The sequence below is a fragment of the Heterodontus francisci genome, chromosome 46 (genome assembly GCF_036365525.1).
Source record: "Heterodontus francisci isolate sHetFra1 chromosome 46, sHetFra1.hap1, whole genome shotgun sequence".
NCBI lineage: Eukaryota > Metazoa > Chordata > Chondrichthyes > Heterodontiformes > Heterodontidae > Heterodontus > Heterodontus francisci.
In genome coordinates this window covers 15,783,501-15,804,004 of record NC_090416.1, presented here as the reverse complement: position 1 = coordinate 15,804,004, position 20,504 = coordinate 15,783,501, and the positions used below count along the sequence as shown (strand labels likewise).

General features: G+C 50.0%; 1 protein-coding gene across 1 annotated transcript in view; it reads right to left on the bottom strand.

The window, feature by feature from the left end:
* LOC137356805 (myocyte-specific enhancer factor 2D homolog) overlaps positions 1–11,237 on the bottom strand; it is an 83,774-nt gene extending 72,537 nt beyond the window's left edge. Inside the window, exon 1 of the mRNA XM_068022595.1 lies at positions 10,544–11,237. The gene's annotated coding sequence lies outside the window, so the exon portion shown is untranslated. The remainder of the gene's footprint in view (positions 1–10,543) is intronic.
* Positions 11,238–20,504: the final 9,267 nt, after the last annotated feature.

The window sequence follows — 20,504 nt, the reverse complement described above, 5'->3', positions numbered from 1 at the left end:
GAGAGAGTGAAGAGTGAGACCGGTGTCAGTATAAAGGAGCAGGGTCTGAGAGAGTGTACAGTGAGACCGGTGTCAGGATAAAGGAGTGGGTCTGAGAGAGTGAACAGTGAGACCGGTGTCAGTATAAAGGAGCAGGGTCTGAGAGAGTGAACAGTGAGACCGGTGTCAGTATAAAGGAGTGGGTCTGAGAGAGTGAACAGTGAGACCGGTGTCAGTATAATGGAGCAGGGCCTGAGGGAGTGAACAGTGAGACCGGTGTCAGTATAAAGGAGCAGGGTCTGAGAGAGTGAACAGTGAGACCGGTGTCAGGATAAAGGAGTGGGTCTGAGAGAGTGAACAGTGAGACCGGTGTCAGGATAAAGGAGTGGGTCTGAGAGAGTGAACAGTGAGACCGGTGTCAGTATAAAGGAGTGGGTCTGAGAGAGTGAACAGTGAGACCGGTGTCAGTATAAAGGAGCAGGGTCTGAGAGAGTGAACAGTGAGACCGGTGTCATTATAAAGGAGTGGGTCTGAGAGAGTGAACAGTGAGACCGGTGTCAGTATAAAGGAGTGGGTCTGAGAGAGTGAACAGTGAGACCGGTGTCAGTATAAAGGAGCAGGGTCTGAGAGAGTGAACAGTGAGACCGGTGTCAGTATAAAGGAGCAGGGTCTGAGAGAGTGAAGAGCGAGACCGGTGTCAGTATAAAGGAGTGGGTCTGAGAGAGTGAACAGTGAGACCGGTGTCAGTATAATGGAGTGGGTCTGAGACAGTGAACAGTGAGACCGGTGTCAGGATAAAGGAGCAGGGTCTGAGAGAGTGAACAGTGAGACCTGTGTCGGTATAATGGAGCAGGGTCTGAGAGAGTGAACAGTGAGACCGGTGTCAGTATAAAGGAGCAGGGTCTGAGAGAGTGAACAGTGAGACCGGTGTCAGTATAATGGAGCAGGGTCTGAGAGAGTGAACAGTGAGACCGGTGTCAGTATAAAGGAGTGGGTCTGAGACAGTGAACAGGGAGACCGGTGTCAGTATAATGGAGCAGGGTCTGAGACAGTGAACAGGGAGACCGGTGTCATTATAAAGGAGTGGGTCTGAGACAGTGAACAGTGAGACCGGTGTCAGTATAAAGGAGTGGGTCTGAGAGAGTGAACAGTGATACCGGTGTCAGTATAAAGGAGTGGGTCTGAGAGAGTGAACAGTGATACCGGTGTCAGTATAAAGGAGTGGGTCTGAGAGAGTGAACAGTGAGACCGGTGTCAGTATAAAGGAGTGGGTCTGAGAGAGTGAACAGTGAGACCGGTGTCAGTATAAAGGAGTGGGTCTGAGAGAGTGAACAGTGAGACCGGTGTCAGTATAAAGGAGTGGGTCTGAGAGAGTGAACAGTGAGACCGGTGTCAGTATAAAGGAGCGGGTCAGAGAGAGTGAACAGTGAGACCGGTGTCAGTATAAAGGAACAGGGTCTGAGAGAGTGAACAGTGAGACCGGTGTCAGTATAAAGGAGTGGGTCTGAGAGAGTGAACAGTGAGACCGGTGTCAGTATAAAGGAGTGGGTCTGAGAGAGTGAACAGTGAGACCGGTGTCAGTCTAAAGGAGCAGGGTCTGAGAGAGTGAACAGTGAGACCGGTGTCAGTATAAAGGAGCTGGGTCTGAGAGAGTGAACAGTGAGACCGGTGTCAGTATAAAGGAGCTGGGTCTGAGAGAGTGAACAGTGAGACCGGTGTCAGTATAAAGGAGTGGGTCTGAGAGAGTGAACAGTGAGACCGGTGTCAGTATAAAGGAGCAGGGTCTGAGAGAGTGAACAGTGAGACCGGTGTCAGTATGAAGGGGTGGGTCTGCGAGAGTGAACAGTGAGACCGGTGTCAGTATAAAGGAGTGGGTCTGAGAGAGTGAACAGTGAGACCGGTGTCAGTATAATGGAGCAGGGTCTGAGAGAATGAACAGTGAGACCGGTGTCAGTATAAAGGAGCAAGGTCTGAGAGAGTGAACAGTGAGACCGGTGTCAGTACAATGGAGCAGGGTCTGAGAGAATGAACAGTGAGACCGGTGTCAGTATAAAGGAGCAGGCCAAGGGGGGTGTTGCCGACCGATCACGTTCCAAAGTAAATCACGGTGTGACGCCAGAGGGAAGAAGGTAAGTGATTGGTGAGAATTTTTCTCTGTTTTCTCTCTAAACTAGGGTATTGATTCAAATTAGGAGATGAGAAATTAAAAATGTTCAATTGGGGTTAGTATAACAGTAAGTATTAGAATTAGAACATTACAGCGCAGTACAGGCCCTTCGGCCCTCGATGTTGCGCCGACCTGTGAAAGCATCTGACCTACACTATTCCATTTTCATCCATATGTCTATCCAATGACCACTTAAATGCCCTTAAAGTTGGCGAATCTACGACTGCTGCAGGCAGGGCGTTCCACGCCCCTACTACTCTCTGAGTAAAGAAACTACCTCTGACATCTGTCCTATATCTATCACCCCTCAACTTGAAGCTATGTCCCCTCGTGTTTGCCATCACCATCCGAGGAAAAAGACTCTCACTATCCACCCTACCTAACCCTCTGATTATCTTATATGTCTCTATTAAGTCACCTCTCCTCCTCCTTCTCTCCAACGAAAACAACCTCAAGTCCCTCAGCCTTTCCTCGTAAGACCTTCCCTCCATACCAGGCAACATCCTAGTAAATCTCCTCTGCACCCTTTCCATAGCTTCCACATCCTTCCTATAATGCGGTGACCAGAACTGCACGCAATACTCCAGGTGTGGTCTCACCAGAGTTTTGTACAGCTGCAGCATGACCTCGTGGCTCCGAAACTCGATCCCCCGACTAATAAAAGCCAGCACACCATATGCCTTCTTAACAGCCCTATTAACCTGGGTAGCAACCTTCAGGGATTTATGCACCTGGACACCAAGATCTCTCTTTTCATCTACACTACCAAGAATCTTCCCATTAGCCCAGTACTCTGCATTCCTGTTACTCCTTCCAAAGTGAATCACCTCGCACCTTTCCGCATTAAACTCCATTTGCCATCTCTCAGCCCAGCTCTGCAGCCTATCTATGTCCCTCTGTACCCTACAACATCCTTCGGCACTATCCACAACTCCACCGACCTTAGTGTCATCTGCAAATTTACTAACCCACCCTTCTACACCCTCTTCCAGGTCATTTATAAAAATGACAAACAGCAGTGGCCCCAAAACAGATCCTTGCGGTACACCACTAGTAACTAAACTCCAGGATGAACATTTGCCATCAACCACCACCCTCTGTCTTCTTTCAGCTAGCCAATTTCTGATCCAAAGCTCTAAATCATCTTCAACCCCATACTTCCGTATTTTATGCAATAGCCTACCGTGGGGAACCTTATCAAACGCCTTACTGAAATCCATATACACCACATCCACTGCTTTACCCTCATCCACCTGTTTGGTCACTTTCTCGAAAAACTCAATAAGGTTTGTGAGGCACGACCTACCCGTCACAAAACCGTGCTGACTATCGCTAATGAACTTATTCTTTTCAAGATGATTATAAATCCTGTCTCTTATAACCTTTTCCAACATTTTACCCACAACCGAAGTAAGGCTCACAGGTCTATAATTACCAGGGCTGTCTCTACTCCCCTTCTTGAACAAGGGGACAACATTTGCTATCCTCCAGTCTTCCGGCACTATTCCTGTCGACAATGATGACATAAAGATCAAGGACAAAGGCTCTGCAATCTCCTCCCTAGCTTCCCAGAGAATCCTAGGGTAAATCCCATCTGGCCCAGGGGACTTATCTATTTTCACACTTTCCAAAATTGATAACACCTCCTCCTTGTGAACCTCAATCCCATCTAGCCTAGTAGTCTGAATCTCAGTATTCTCCTCGACAACATTTTCTTTCTCTACTGTAAGTGTTGTAATCAGAGTATAATCACAGAGCAGGACTAGAGTTATTAAATAAAATGGATAGTTTAAACAGGGTACTAAACAGATTATTTAAAAAGGTGATAGTGGGTTTTATTTACATCATGGATGGGCAGCAGCGACCTGTTTGTTGCCGTGTGGGAACTTCAGGACACTTCATGTGTCTTGGGTGACCAAGTATGTAGGAAGCGTCTCCAGCTACTTCAGCTCGAGCTCAGCCTTTCCATGGGTCTGTATTGGTGGGAGCAGCAAAGTGATTCCATAGTCAGGGCGACAAGACAGGCATTCAGTAACCGTTATTGTGAGTCCCGCATGGTGTGTTGTCTCCCTGTTGCCAGGGTAAAGGACATCACTGAGAGGGTGCAGGATCTTCTGCAGGGTGTAGGGAGTGAGGCAGAAGTTGTGGGACATGTTGGTACCAACGACATAGCAGGTATTGAGGTCCAACGGTCAGATTTTCAGGCGCTAGGGAGGAAGTTAAAGAGTAGGACCTCAAGGGTAGTAATCCCTGGATTACTCCCAGTGCCAAAGGCCTGAGAGAGTGAAAACAGGAAGATAGGAAGAATCAATGCATGGCTTGAAGCATGGTTCAGGAGGGCAGGCTTCAGGTTCTTGGGGCATTGGAACGAGTTCTGGGGCAGAAGGGACCTATTCAAAAGAGACAGATTGCATCTCAACAGGACTGGGACAAATGTCCTCAGAGGGAGATTCACCAGTGTGGTTGGGGAGGGTTTAAACTAAATTGGCAGGGGGTGGGCACCAGCATATAGAAGGAGAAAAGAGGAATAAGGTGCATAATGTGAGAGTGTTAGACAGTACTAGAGAGGAGAGTAGTTCTGTATCAGATGGGAGTGGACTGAGAAGAACTACGAGGAATGCAAAAACAGGATTACAATGCATGTGTGTAAACGCACAAAGTGTGGTGAATAAGGTTGATGAACTACAAGCACAAATGGGAATATGATGTACTGGCAATAACGGAAACGTGGCTTAAAAATGGCGAGGACTGGGTGCTTAACATACAAGGATATGAAGTGTTCAGAGAGGATAGAGAAGGAAAAAGGGGAGGTGGGGTGGCAGTACTGATTAGAGAAGACATTGTAGTGTAGAAAGGGAGGATGTCCTTGAGAGGGCAAGGACAGAATCAATTTGGTTGGAGTTGAGAAGCAAAAAGGGTATGATCACGCTACCCGGGGGTATTCTATAACATCCAAATAGTGAGAGAGAGATAGAGACTTTAATTACCCAAATAATGATTGGGATAATTTTAGAGTAAAGGGTAAGGAAGGGGAGGAATTTCTGAAATGCGTTCAGGAGAACTTCCTTGATCAGTATGTTCTCAGCCCAATTAGAAAGGAGGCATTGCCGGAACTGGTGCTGGGAACTGAGGTGGACCAAGTATCTGTCGGGGAGGACTTGGGTAAGAGTGATCATGGTATCATAAGAGGGAACCTAAAAATCATCTACCCGCATGTAAATAGTAAGTGGGTACTAAGAGGTGGAGTGGGGCCTATTAGGGACAGAGAGGATAACATATGCAGGACAAGGCTAATATACTTAATGGGTACTTTGTATCAGTCTTCACTAAGGAAATGGAGGCTGACAAAATATCAGTAGAAATAGAGAAGGTAGAGGTAATGGATAGGGTAAAAATTGAGAGGGAGGAGGTACTAAAAAGGCTGGCTATGTTCAGGGTAGATAAATCACCAGGTCCAGATGGCTTGTATCCCAGGTTGGTAAAGGAATTGAAGGTGGAGATAGTGGAAGGGCTTACCATAATCTTCCGATCTTCCCGGGTTATGGGGGAGGTGCCAGAGGATTGAAGAGTGGCAAATGTGACACTTGCATTCAAGAAAGGGTGTAAGGACAGTCCTAGCAACTACAGGCCAGTTAGTTTAACATCAGTGGTGCATATGGTTATATTTTCAAAAATGTGAGAAAAAAAATCAACTGGCACTTGGGGAGATTTGAGATAATTAAGGATAACCAGCACGGATTTGTAAAAGGCAGATCATGCTTGACTAATTAAATTGTTTTTTTGATGAAGCAACAGAGAAGGTTGATGAAGGGAATGCAGTGGATGTTGTCTATATGGATTTTAAGAGAGTGTTTGATAAAGTACCACATAAAAGGCTGATTAACAAAACTGAGGCTCGTGGAATAGGAGGGTCAGTGTCTAACTGGATGAAAAGTTGGCAAGGACAGAAAACAGCGAAAGTTGTGGTAAATGGCTGATTTTCAGACTAGAGGATGGTAGACCGTGGTATTCCCCAAGGATCAATGCTGGGATCACCGCTTTTTCTGATATATATAAATTATCTGAATCTTGGAACACAGAGCAGAATCTCAAAATTTGCTGATAACACCAAACTTGGAGGTGTAGCAAGCAATGATGATATGAATGGCCTGCAACAGGACATAGCTTGGTTAGCAGAATGGGCAGACAGGTGGCAGATGGAATTTAATACTGACCAGTGTGAGATGATGCATTTTGGCAGAAGGAATAGGGAGAGACGATATATTGGCACAGTTCTAAAGAGTGTGCAGGAACAAAGTGACTTGGGGTGCATGTGCATCGATCTTTGAAGGTGACAGGACATACTGAGAGAGTGTTTAGTAAAGCATGTGGGATCTCGGGATTCATAAATAGAGGCATTGAGTATAAAAGCAGGGAAATTATGCTGAACCTTGATAAAGCTCTGGTTAGGCCACAACTAGAGTACTGCGTCCGGTTCTGGTCACCACACTTTAAGAAGGATGTGAGGACCGTGAGAGAGTGCAGAGGAGATTTACCAGAATGGTTCCAGGAACGGGGAATTTTAATTACATGGTTAGGTTGGAAAAGCTGGGATTGTTCTCTTTAGAGCAAAGGAGATTGAAGGGAAATTTAATAGACGTGTGCATTATGACAGGTAGATAAGGTAGACAAGGAAAAACTGTTCCCATTAACTGATGGTACAAGGACTAAGGAACATAGATTGAAGGTTTCGGGAAAGAGATGCAGGGGGAATATGAGGAAGAAATTTTTTACGTAGCGAGCAGTAATGGCCTGGAACTCGCGCCCAGAAGGGTGGTGGAAGCGGAGACAACCAATAGTTTCAAAAGGAAATTGGATGGGCACTTGAGGAAATAAACTTGAAGGGCTACAGGGATCGAGCAGGGGAGTGGGACTGACTGGATAGCTCTGTGGAGAGCTGGCATGGACTCGATGGGCTGAATGGCCTCCTTCTGTGTCGTAAATGACTCTATAATTAACATCACTAGAGATACATTCAGTAACACTGGGTACTGAGTGACAGTGTGAGGGTTCTGGATTAATATCAGTAGAGATAGTGAGTGGCATATGGTGCTGGGGGGGTGGGGGGGGGGGGTGGGGGGAGAGGGGTTACTGAGTGACAGTCTGAGGGAGCTGCATTAACATCAGTGGAGATACAGTCAGTAACACAGGGCACTGGGGGGGAGAGGGGTAACTGAGTGACAGTGTGACGGAGCTGCATTAACATCAGTAGAGATACAGTCAGTAACACAGGGCACTGGGGGGAGAGGGGTTACTGAGTGACAGTGTGACGGAGCTGCATTAACTTCAGTAGAGATACAGTCAGTAACACAGGGCCCTGGGGGAGAGGGGTTACTGAGTGACAGTGTGAGGGAGCTGCATTAACATCAGTTGAGATACAGTCAGTAACACAGGGCGCTGGGGGAGAGGGGTAACTGAGTGACAGTGTGAGGGAGCTGAATTCACATCAGTAGAGATACAGTCAGTAACACAGGGCACTGGGGGGAGAGGGGTAACTGAGTGACAGTCTGAGGGAGCTGCATTAACTTCGGTGGAGATACAGTCAGTAACACAGGCGCTGGGGGGAGACGGGTTACTGTGTGAGAGAGCTGGATTAACATCAGTAGAGATACAGGTAGAAACACAGGGCGCTGGAGGGAGAGGGGTTACTGGGTGACTGAGAGAGCTGGATTTCTGATATATCTCTGAAATTTGTACAGACACTGTTTGACGGAAGGCAAACTCTAACTTACACCTTGAAATCCTGTTCTTAAATCTGGGTCAAACTAATTGCAGTTAAGATATGTGAAATTCTAGAACTGGCAAAAACTGGCACCACCCTTCGTGGTGTGACACAGTGAGCGAGCCATGCACTATTCTGTCAGACATTTTACATTGATACCCAGGGATGGATAGATACTGACTTTAGACTTTCATAGGCCCAGCACACCGCACTCAGAATTAAACAACACCACTATTATACCACTGGACTACAAATCCCAGCCCAGCCACCAAGATAAAAAGCCACAAGGTTTATCTCCGACCACAGAGCTCTGATCTTATTATATATTAAAACAGATATTAAATCTCTCACCTCCTTCCGGATCTACCTCAAATTATCCGCAATGGACCATGCACAAATTCACAGAGTTTTGACGGAGTAAATAAGGAGAAACTGTTTCCAGTGGCAGGAGGTAACCAGAGGGACACAGATTTAAGCTGATTGGTAAAAGAACCAGAGGGGGAGAGGAGGAGAATTTTTTTTCACACAGCGAGTTGTTGTGATCTGGAATGTGCTGCCTGAAAGGGCGGTGGAAGCAGATTCAATAGTAACTTTCAAAAGGGCATTGGATGAATGCCTGAAAAGGAAAAATCTGCAGCGATATGGGGAAAGAGCGGGGGGGGAACGGGTCTCTTTGGATAGCTCTTTCAAAGAGCTAGCACAGGCATGATGGGCTGAATGGCCTCTTTCTGTGCTGCATCATTCTATCAAAACACAATACTGCCCGAGACATCATGTCAGCCACTTTGCCATTCTTTTAAAAACATACATACAGAATCATTTTAACATTACAGTAACCAAAAACAGTGACTTTCTGGACAGAAGAAATAGGGATTTTTTTTTCAATATAAAGCGGGGGGGGCAGGGGGGAGGGGGGGGGTGTGGATGCGAATGAGGGAGGGCGGTGAGGCTGTCGGAAGATTGTTAGGGGGGGATTGGAGGGTCACTAAACCAGGCGAAGGTGAGGCAATGGCAAATGAGAAGCCTGAAGGTCGGACAGCAACACTGCTTGTGGCGAAGGGTGAGGCATGGGTAAACCAGCAGAATGTGGCACAGGATTGGCACTGTCAAGGATGGGCAAGGCTGAAATGGTGACAAGGACAGGGCACAGGTGATGGCAGCCAGAGTGACAGTGGGTGCACAGAATAGGCAAGCGGTAAGGACGGGCACAGAGGAGACTGAGGGGCACAGAGGGGAGGCTGGCAATTGAAACAGGGTGCGGGTGGGCACAGTCAAGGGCAATGCGCACAACTGACAAATGCAGAGCTGGTGGGTGTAGTAAGGATAGGCACAGTGACGGTGCGTACAGATTGGGCACAATGGGGCATGAGGATAGGGCTAGTAGTGTGATGAGGAGGGACACAAATGGGGGCAAATGAGCAGCAGGATGATACTAAGGTGTGATGGCAACGAGTAGAGACGGAGGCACTGAGGACAAGGGGGCAAGGGGCAAGAGACCAGGATCAAGAGCAGGAAGAGGATGGACACCGATTGGGGGAATGAGCCACGACAAAGGAGGGCAATGAGTGTGAGCATGGGAGCAAAGACATGAAACGGATGGATGCTGATAAACCACTGGGTTTGAGAATGAAGGGCAATGGGCAGTGATGATGGTGAAGGGCAATGGGCAGCGATGGAGGGCAATGGGCAGCAATGATGGTGAAGGGCAATGGGCACAGATGGAGGGCAATGGGCACAGATGATGAAGGGCATTGGGCAGCAATGATGGTGAAGGGCAATGGGTATTACCGATGGAGGACAATGGGCAGCAATGATGGTGAAGGGCAATGGGTATTAACGATGGAGGGCAATGGGCAGAGATGATGGTGAAGGGCAATGGGCAGAGATGGAGGGCAAAGAGCAGCAATGATGGTGAAGGGCAATGGGTATTAACGATGGAGGGCAAAGGGCAGCAATGATGGTGAAGGGCAATGGGCACAGATGGAGGGCAAAGGGCAGCAATGATGGTGAAGGGCAATGGGTATTAACGATGGAGGGCAAAGGGCAGCAATGATGGTGAAGGGCAATGGGCACAGATGGACGGCAAAGGGCAGCAATGATGGTGAAGGGCAATGGGCACAGATGGACGGCAAAGGGCAGCAATGATGGTGAAGGGCAATGGGTATTAACGATGGAGGGCAATGGGCAGTGATGATGGTGAAGGGCAATGGGCACAGATGGAGGGCAAAGGGCAGCAATGATGGTGAAGGGCAATGGGTATTAACGATGGAGGGCAATGGGCAGTGATGATGGTGAAGGGCAATGGGCACAGATGGACGGCAAAGGGCAATGGGTATTAACGATGGAGGGCAAAGGGCAGCAATGATGGTGAAGGGCAATGGGTATTAACGATGGAGGGCAAAGGGCAGCAATGATGGTGAAGGGCAATGGGTATTAACGATGGAGGGCAAAGGGCAGCAATGATGGTGAAGGGCAATGGGTATTAACGATGGAGGGCAATGGGCAGTGATGATGGTGAAGGGCAATGGGTATGGGGTAAGGGATGTGGGTGGGGGGTGTCAGGGGTGGGGGAGGGGATCTGGGCGGGGGGTTCAGGGGGGTGCGGAGGGGATGAGCCGCCTGGATGTTGCACTGACCTGGTCCCCCTGGTTGCCCGGGGCTCCGGTTGCTAGGCTCCCGCGGTTGCTAGGCTCCGGTTGCTAAGCTCCCTCCTCCGCCCGCTGCCGCCGCGGCCACAATGTTTCTCCTCAGACGGAAAACAAGGAGAAAGCCCGCGCCCGCGCACCGCAGCCTGCTGCCCGCCCGGGCGCCGCCTCCAACATCACTGACTGGCAGCCGCCCTCCGCCATTCACCGCCGGGGGCCGCCGCTGAGCGACAGCCGACGGACCAATCGGCAGCGCCGGCCTGGACGGGAGGAAGGCGGGGCTCCCAGACCATCAGGCTGGGTTGCGCCCTCGTCGTATCCCTCCGCCCGGCGATAGGGTCAATAAGGTTGGATTTTTTTTTTCTCATTCCAACTTTCTTTTGAGACCCTCCGCTCCGGACAAAAATAAATCCGCCGGTTGACGGTCGGGGAGTTTTGCCCGCGGCGGCTGTGGCTTTTATTCCCCTTCAAAGTGAAGGGGGGGGGGGGCCCATCGGCGGACTATTTGTTGGCGGCGGAGGGAGGCGGAGCACCGGACGGAGATGACGTCAATGGCTGGCGTTTGTTGGGGGGGGGGCAACATGGCGGAGGGGGAGGTGGACGATGGCGGAGGGGGAGGTGGAAGTGGGGCGATGGCGGCGATATCCCCGCCCCGGTATCCCCAGCCGCTCCGCAAACCCGCCCCCAGCTCCGGTCATCGCCGCCGCCGGTTGAATTCTCCCCTCGCGGGGCTCTGGGAGGGAGGGGGCGGGGCCTGAAAGGAGCACGTGACTCTTAAAGGGGCAGAGCATCACTAAAAGGGTCAGGGTCAATCTTAAAGGTGGCAGATGAGTCTCAAAGGGACAAGGTTAATATTAAATGGATAGCTGACTCTTGAAGGAAGAGAGCATTCATTAAAAGTGGCAGGGCAAATTTTAAAGGGGGGGGCTGATGAGTCTTAAAGGGACAGGGCAAATCGTAAAAGGAGAGCGCGTTATTTAAATAGTGGTGGTGATCTGCTCAAGAGCAAGTCCTCTGCTCATTTCTCCACACTTCACAGTCCTTCACTCGTTTGTAAGAGCCTCCCATTTTTTAACTTCAATGAGAAATGAGGTGGTTTCCTGTTGCCTTCTCATGTGCTTTAAAGGAAACACAAGTCCTCCTCCCAAAGGATCCTCCACCTGTGAGCAGTCGTTGTCCCTTTGCCATCACCATCAAAAATTAGCTGTTTTCACCGTTGGCCATGGCTCGTAACCCTGAGCACGGGACCCTTTCCTGGGCCTGGGGCGACCCGCAAAAGGGCGGGGACAACCAGCCCCTGAGGTCTCAAATGACCCTGGTACCCCACATTATTAGAAGGGAGAGGGCAAATCTTAAAGGGGCAACTGATCTATAAAGGGAGAGAACATTATTGAAACTGGCAGGGAAAATCTTAAAGGGGCAGAGGAGTCCTAAAGGGACAGGGCAAATCTTAAAAGGGTCAGGTGTGCTAAGTTTTTAAGAGGCAGGATATTACCTAGAGTGGCTGGTGACTCTTAAAAGGAGAGAACATTTTTTAAAGTGACTGGGCAAATCTTGAAGGGGCAGGCAAGTTGTAAAGGGGCAGGTGAGTCTTAAAGTTACAGGACATTACGAAAAGAGGCAAGGCAAATCTTAAAGTGGTAGGGATACTCTTAAAAGGACAAATACGTCTTAAATGGAGAGTATTTTACTTAAAGTGCTGTAAAGTTTAATGCAACACAGTGGGAGAGAGGGAAAGCCACATATTATTGCTTCAAAAAGGCTAGATGAGCCTTAAAGGGACCAGGGAGTCTTAACAGACAGACTATACCTTAAAGTGGCAGGGCAAAATTTAATCGGACAGAGGGGAGAGAGACACAACACACTAACTATTCTATTGTCTTAAAGGGACAAGGCACATCTTAAAATGACAGGCAAGGGGAAGAGAGAGAGAGACGCACATGTGCACTGTAATGCTTTAAACCTTAAAGTGGCAGGGCAAAGTTTAATTGGATGGAGGGGAGAGAGGGAGAAACACAGACACTATTCTATTACCTTAAAGGTACAGAGTAAACCTTAAAGGGCCATGTGAGTCTTAAAGGAACAGAGCACACTTTAAAAGGACGGAGAAAATGTTAATGAGACGAGGAGAGAGAGAAAGAGAGACACACACACCACTCAATTACCTTAAAAGGACAAGGCACATTTTCAAGGGGAACTTGGGTCTTAAAGGGTAGGGCAAATCTTAAAGGAAAAGGCGAGTCTTGAAAGGAGAGGGCGTATCTTAAAGCGTGCGCACAATTCTTTCCTTAAAGGGACAGGGCAAACCTTAAAGGGATGTGGAGTGGGAGATTATTGCCTTAACGAGAAAGACAGTCTTAAAGGGGCAGGGCAAACCTTAGAGAGGAAACCCCAGAGAGAGAGAGAGAGACCATTTGTGCCTTAAAGGGACAGAGTGAGGAACAGATCAGCCAGTGAAGAAAAGCTTCAGTCTTATTGAGGCTGTGTGATCACAGAGTGCTGCTGCTTTAAGGGAGTGGGGCAGTCAGAGTTTAAGGCACATGGCAGATGGAAGGTTGCCCCGGTGATCGGTGTGCTGCACAAGACATTGAAACTGGACCATAACAAGCCATTTGTTATTTCTACTGCACTCGTCTGCAATTCCTGTGCACAGTTACATCAGCCTAAGCCTGGGTCCAGTTTCCATTCCCCTCTTATGCTGAGCGTAGCTCTCAGGGTTTTTTGTTTGAAAGGTACAAGTGGAATTAAAGGGCGGCACAGTGGCGCAGTGGTTAGCACCGCAGCCTCACAGCTCCAGCGACCCGGGTTCAGTTCTGGGTACTGCCTGTGCGGAGTTTGCAAGTTCCCCCTGTGACCGCTTGGGTTTTCGCCGGGTGCTCCGGTTTCCTCCCACAGCCAAAAACTTGCAGGTTGATAGGTAAATTGGCCATTGTAAATTGCCCCTAGTATAGGTAGGTGGTAGGAGAATATAGGGGATGTGGTAGGGAATATGGGATTAGTGTAGGATTAGTATAAATGGGTGGTTGATGGTCGGCACAGACTCTGGGCCGAAGGGCCTGTTTCAGTGCTCATTCTATAAAAAAACTATTCACACTAACAGACAATTTACATTCAAATATTTTTATAGGTAATTGTTAGCTGTCTCACATGGGCACCTGAGGTTTGGTGTGTACATGGTGCCGTGTGTGTGCAGTTTGTTTCATTCATTCTCGGGATGTGGGCGTTGCTGGCCAGGCCAGCATTTATTGCCCATCCCTAATTGCCCCTTGAGAAGGTGGTGGTGAGCTGCCTTCTTGAACCGCTGAAGTCCGTGTGGGGTAGGTACACCCACAGTGCTGTTAGGGAGGGAGTTCCAGGATTTTGACCCAGCGACAGTGAGGGAACGGCCGATATAGTTCCAAGTCAGGATGGTGTGCGACTTGGAGGGGAACTTGCAGGTGGTGGTGTTCCCATGCGTCTGCTGCCCTCGTCCTTCGAGGTGGTAGAGGTCGCGGGTTTGGAAGGTGCCGTCGAAGGAGCCTCGGTGAGTTGCTGCAGTGCATCTTGTAGATGGTACACACTGTGCGTCGGTGGTGGAGGGAGAGGGTTCTGTGTGCACGCTGTTGCGGGCGTGCTCTGTTCTGCTCCAGGCTTCACAAGCACCGAAGATTCCCAGCTCTGTAATCCAGGAGCTCGAACCCATGCACACGGGGATAATAAAGAAACAAGGGTTAGTTCACCAAACAGCAAAGGCACTGACAGGGTTACTTGGAGGTTCTGGCTATGTGTTAGCATGGGTGGAGGACATATGGATGTGTGTCTGAATTAGATTCCTTTGTTGCTGGGTCAAAGAGCCACTTAATATGAATGTAGGAAAAGGAGGAGGCCATTCAGCCCCTCCAGCTTGTTACACAGGAACAGTAGGAGGCCATTCAGCCCCTGTTCCGCCGTTCAATAAGATCAAGGCTGATCGATATCTTAACACCATCTCCCCATCTTGGTTCCGTAGCCCTTAATCCACTTACCAAACAAAAATCTATCACTCTCAGTTTTGACAATTTCAGTTGGGCCCCCCCAGTATCAACAGCTCTTTGGGGGAGAGAGTTCCCGATGAATCATCTTTCTCCCTCTTTGCTGAAGGTGCTGACTCTCACTGGGGACCATCTGCACATGAGGCAGTCAACTCTTGCCTGAATTTCTGTGTTAACCCAGATGCACGGCCTGCCCTGCCGGCTGGTCGACTATGGATGACATCCAGGCCGAGCCTGAGCCTCCTCTCCGGTATTTCCAGGGACGATCAGGAGCAGCAACCCTTATTCCCAACTTCCCCCCCCCCCCAACCCCCCATTCTCCTCATTGTCCTGGGAGTGTTTGATGGGGACAGTGTAGAGGGAGCTTTACTCTGTATCTAACCCCGTACTGTACCTGTCCTGGGAGTGTTTGATGGGGACAGTGTAGAGGGAGCTTTACTCTGTATCTAACCCCGTGCTGTACCTGTCCTGGGAGTGTTTGATGGGGACAGTATAGAGGGTGCTTTACTCTGTATCTAACCCCGTACTGTACCTGTCTTGGGAGTGTTTGATGGGGACAGTGTAGAGGGAGCTTTACTCTGTATCTAACCCCGTACTGTACCTGTCTTGGGAGTGTTTGATGGGGACAGTGTAGAGGGAGCTTTACTCTGTATCTAACCCCGTACTGTACCTGTCTTGGGAGTGTTTGATGGGGACAGTGTAGAGGGAGCTTTACTCTGTATCTAACCCCGTACTGTACCTGTCATGGGAGTGTTTGATGGGGGACAGTGTAGAGGGAGCTTTACTCTGTATCTAACCCCCGTTTTTTCTTTTTCTTTTAGGTGGCCTTTGTTGAATCTAACCCCCGTGCTGTACCTGTCCTGGGAGTGTTTGATGGGGACAGTGTAGAGGGAGCTTTACTCTGTATCTAACCCTGTGCTGTACCTGTCCTGGGAGTGTTTGATGGGGACAGTGTAGAGGGAGCTTTACTCTGTATCTAACCCTGTGCTGTACCTGTCCTGGGAGTGTTTGAATGCTATCACCCATTAACTGTAAGAAAAACAGGAATAGGTATATATGATGCAGCTTGTGAAAATGGTTAATTTAGCAGCAGGTCTGTGTCACAAATCAAAGTGTTCCTGCTGTCGAGGCCTCCTGACATTCTCTTTCTTAATGAGCTTCAATGAGTTCATTAATTTGAATAGCTGGATGTTGCTATGACGATGGCCTGTTGCCAGACGGGGAGCTAAGTGGCCGAGACCTTGCAAAGAGAGTGAAGTATGTACCCTGATCCATTCACTTTTACAGCATTCTACACTCACACCAACACTCACACCCTTGCGCACACACATACTCATACACACACACTCTCACAGATACACACACTCACTCTCTTACATATACTGTCACACATACTTGCGCACTCACACACTCATTCACATACCCTCCCTCAGTACTGACCCTCTGACAGTGCGGCACTCCCTCAGTACTGACCCTCCGACAGTGCGGCACTCCCTCAGTACTGACCCTCCGACAGTGCGGCACTCCCTCAGTACTGACCCTCTGACAGTGCAGCACTCCCTCAGTACTGACCCTCTGACAGTGCGGCACTCCCTCAGTACTGACCCTCCGACAGTGCGGCACTCCCTCAGTACTGACCCTGTGACAGTGCAGCACTCCCTCAGTACTGACCCTCTGACAGTGCGGCACTCCCTCAGTACTGACCCTCCGACAGTGCGGCGCTCCCTCAGTACTGACCCTCCGACAGTGCGGCACTCCCTCAGTACTGACCCTGTGACAGTGCTGCACTCCCTCAGTACTGACCCGCTGACAGTGCGGCACTCCCTCAGTACCACACAGGGAGCGTTAGCCTAGATTACGTGCTCAAGTCTCTGGAGTGGGACTTGAACCCACACCCTCCTGACCCGAGCAAGAGAGAGAGCTACCCACTGAAATACTATTGCATCTGCTTCCACCGCCCTTTCAGGCAGCGCGTTCCAGATCACAACAACTCACTGTGTAGAAAAAAATTCTCCTCATCTCCCTCTCTGATTCTTTTACCAATTATCTTCAATCTGTGTCCCTCTGGTTACCGACCCTCCTGCCAGTGGAAACAGTTTCTCCTTATTTACTCCATCAAAACCCTTCCTGATTCTGAACGCCCCGATTAAATCTCCTCTTAACCTTCTCTGCTCTAAGGAGAACAATCCCAGCTTCTCCCAGTCTCTCCACATTAACTGAAGTCCCTCATCCCTGCTCCCATTCTGGTAAATCTCCCTCCGCACCCTCTCCTTGCCATGTTTAACAGGGATATTCAGGAGCAGCAGACGGACAATGCTTAAATGATCCACACCCACCAGTGGGTGGCATACTGATACCAGCAAAACTCAGCGTTCTCACTCTTTCAAAGCTCCACATGACCCCAGAACTCACAGCTTTTCGGGGAGAGAGTTCCAGATTACCGCCACGCTTTGTGTGAAGAAGTGCTTCCTGATGTCTCTGCCAAACTGTTTGCCTCTGATTCTGTGCCTCCTTGTTCTGGGCTCCACTCCCCATCCCCACAAAGAAAATCATTCTCCTCTCTCTACCCTGTCAACATTTAACATTGAAAACTCCTCAATCGGATCACTCCTTAATCTCCTCAACAAAAAGGATTATGAGCCACTTCTCCTCATAATTTAAACCCAGGTACCGTTCCGGTGAATGCACTGCGGCCTCTCCAAGGCTGACATATCCTTTCTGAGGTGCAGTGCCCGCCCCCCTCCCCCCCAGAACTGAGCACTGATAATCCAGACGGCATTACAGGTAACAGAGGCGAGGACTGAGGGAAGTGAGGATTGAGGGTGGGGAGGACTGAGGGAGGGGAGGACTGTGGAAGGGGAGGGTTAAAGGAGAGGAAGAGCCCCATAGTTTGAGGCCTTGAAAGTCTTGGTTTCAACAAATATTGACCCTAGGACACTGGGGTGAACTCCCCCCTCTCCCCCCCCCCGCCCCCACTTCTGCTCTTCTTCCAATCGCGGCGCTGGCACCTTTTACATCCACTTGAGAAGGCAGACGGGGGCCTCAGTTTAATGTCTCATCTGAAAGACGGCACCTCCGACAGTGCAGCACTCCCTCAGTACTGCATTGGGAGCGTTAGCCGAGGTTCTGTGCTCAAGGTTGTCTGGAGTGGGACTCGAAGCCACAGCCTCCTGACTCAGAATCTTCCCAGCTCGAAGAACAACTCCTGTCTCTCCACGTAACTGAAGTCCCTAACCCTTGCTTTGGCTCTGGTAAATTGACTGCTGAGATTTCTCTTGCTCTCATACTGACCGTGATCAGTGCGGTGGGTGAGGGAAGAGGAGGGGAAGTTAAGACATGTTTGCCGACAAATACAAGGGTTATCTCATCATCAAACACTCCCAGGACAGGTACAGCACGGGGATTGGCTGGGCAATTTGGAGCACTTCCTGCCTGCAATCAGGGGGAACAGCTGCACCTGTGCTGCTGCAACTGCAGAGTGGAGAGAAGAGACTGGAGAGAGGTGAATGCAGAGTGGATTGAAACCATCAAGGAAGACTGCAATTGTTTTGGAGAGGTGGGTGTCAGGGCACCTGAAGGACTCTAAGTTTGAACTGTCTGGGGGAGGGAGAAGAGGCCGGAAGACTCAGGGGTGGGGCTATCAAATCCAGTAGGGGGGGGCCCCTGTATTTGTTTGCACACAGGGAGCTCCCTCCCCACCCCAACTGCCTGCTTGCGATGGGGGAGCCTGGGGATGCCGCTCATTCTGCCACTGGGTCGGGTGCCCTGAGTGGAGGGGAGGGCAAGGCCCCAAAGGGTCGGCCCTCCCTGCCGGAGTCCTCCACCAACCAGGAGACACCCGACCCGGTTGCAATTGAAAATGTTGTCCCTGTTACTGGGCCTGTGGGTTCTGGCGGAGTGGGAGATGGCCTCCTCTCTCCGCCTCCGGTCTTGGCACTGGCTGGATTTCTGGAGTCGGGAACTCCCGTCTCCCCTGGACTGCTCATTGGCCTGGGGACGGAGGTGGAGGGGGGTCCTGGACCACTGGCGCCCACAAACTCTAGTTTCACAGTAGAACCCAGAGAGGACTCCCCCGCCATTGATCCTGGGGGTGGGATCGTGACGGAGGCAGGACCAGCTGGCGCAGCCGGGACGTCCGCCCCACAGTGTGTGGTGGGTGTGTCGACTGCTGGCGGTGACGACCCGGAGGAGGATGGGGATTCGGTGTGGGGCACGGAGGTCGACCTTGATTCCATCGCCAGTGAGGTGGTGGAGTCCCTCGTGCCTCCCACCGAGTCTCCTCTCATCCCCACGGCGGAACTCCGGGATTTCCTCGCGGCTTGCAGGGGTTGCCGCAATAAAGTTCAGCTGGCTGAGTTTTTTGAGGAAGTGACGAAGATGATTGATGAGGGAAGGGCGGTGGGTGTTGTCTATATGGACTTTAGTAAAGCCTTTGACAAGGTCCCGCATGGCAGACTGGTGCAAAAGGTGAAGTCACGCGGGATCAGAGGTGAGCTGGCAAGATGGATACAGAACTGGCTCGGTCACAGAAGACAGAGGGTATCAGTGGATGGGTGTTTTTCTGAATGGAGGGATGTGACTAGTGGTGTTCCGCAGGGATCAGTGCTGGGACCTTTGCTGTTTGTAGTATTATAAATGATTTGGAGGAAAATGTAGCTGGTCTGATTAGTAAGTTTGCGGACGACACAAAGGTTGGTGGAGTTGCGGATAATGATGAGGATTGTCAGAGGATACAGCTGGATATAAATCGGTTGGAGACTTGGGCGGAGAAATGGCAGATGGAGTTTAATCCGGACAAATGTGAGGTAATGTATTTTGGAAGGTCTAATGCAGGTGGGAAGTATACAGTAAATGGCAGAACCCTTAGGAGTATTGACAGGCAGAGAGATCTGGGCGCACAGGTCCACAGGTCACTGAAAGTGGCAACGCAGGTGGATAAGGTAGTCAAGAAGGCTTACGGCATGCTTGCCTTCATCGGTCGGGGCATAGAGTATAAAAATTGGCAAGTCATGTTGCAGCTGTACAGAACCTTAGTTAGGCCACATTTAGAATATTGCGTGTAATTCTGGTCGCCACACTACCAGAAGGACGTGGAGGCTTTGGAGAGGGTACAGAGGAGGTTTACCAGGATGTTGCCTGGTCTGGAGGGCATTAGCTATGAGGAGAGGTCGGAAAAACTCAGAATGTTTTCACTGGAACGACGGAGGTGGAGGGGCGACATGATAGAGGTTTACAAAGTTATGAGCGGCATGGACAGAGTGGATAGTCAGAAGCTTTTTCCCAGGGTGGAAGAGTCAGTTACGAGGGGACATAGGTTTAAGGTGAGAGGGGCAAAGTTTAGAGGGGATGTGCGAGGCAAGTTTTTTACACAGAGGGTGGTGAGTGCCTGGAACTTGCTGCCAGGGGAGGTGGTGGAAGCAGGTACGATAGCGACGTTTAAGAGACATCTTGACAAATATATGAATAGGAAGGGAATAGAGGGATATGGGCCACGGAAGTGCAGAAGGTGTTAGTTGTGGCAGGCATCAAGATCGGCGCAGGCTTGGAGGGCCGAATGGCCTGTTCCTGTGCTGTACTGTTCTTTGTTCTTGGCCGTTGGTCGAGTCTGGCGCTGATCATTCATTACCGTCCGTGCCGCACTCAAGAAAGCGGGCAAGGGCGCGGGCGTGAAACTGGTTGAGAGGCGCCGATTTAATGCGTTCCTCAATGGGTTGCTGGGGGAGTGGAGGTCCAGGTGCACTTCCACTCCCTCCTCACAGTGAGGTGTTGGTGACGGGTTTTAGGTACCTTTGACTTGAAGATAACCATAGCCAGCCTCAACATCAACGGCAGCAGGGGGTCTCACCGCAGATTTCACAATCTCTCAGTCCTCATGGAAGGGAGATACGCGGTGAGCTTTCTGCAGGAAACCCACACCGTTCCGGGAGACAAAGCCACCTGGC